Source organism: Myotis brandtii, unplaced genomic scaffold (assembly GCF_000412655.1).
Source record: "Myotis brandtii unplaced genomic scaffold, ASM41265v1 scaffold166, whole genome shotgun sequence".
NCBI lineage: Eukaryota > Metazoa > Chordata > Mammalia > Chiroptera > Vespertilionidae > Myotis > Myotis brandtii.
In genome coordinates, this window is record NW_005356087.1 from 919,028 (window position 1) to 919,595 (window position 568).

The following is a 568-nucleotide window of genomic DNA, read 5'->3' on the forward strand; positions in this document are numbered from 1 at the left end:
CTTTCCTCTGAGGTTTGATGGTCTGATCGATGCTTCTCTGTCTCTGGATCTGTTTTTATTCATCAGTTTATGATGTTCATTATATTCCACAAATGAGTGAGATCATATGATATTTATCTTTCTCTGATTGGCTGATTTCACTTAGCATAATGTTCTCCAGTTCCATCTATGCTATTGCAAATGGTAAGAATTCCTTCTTTTTTACTGCAGCGTTGTATTCCATTGTGTAGATCAGTGATAGTGAAGCTTTTGATCTCGGCGTGTCAAAATTTTGAAAAACCCTAACTTAACTCTGGTGCTGTGTCACATATAGAAATATTCATAATTTTTTTTTTGATATTTGCAACCATAGTAAAAAAATGATTTACATTTTTGATATTTATTTTATATATTTAAATGCCATTTAACAAAGAAAAATCAACCAAAAAATATGTATAAAATGAACAAAAACAAAAACAATGTACATTTAGGAAAAAATAATAATAAAAACAATGATAATCAAGTGGTACGAAAACTAGAAATTAGTGATTTTTTTGGTGCTGAAGTTTGTCTGCTAATTCTTCGATTG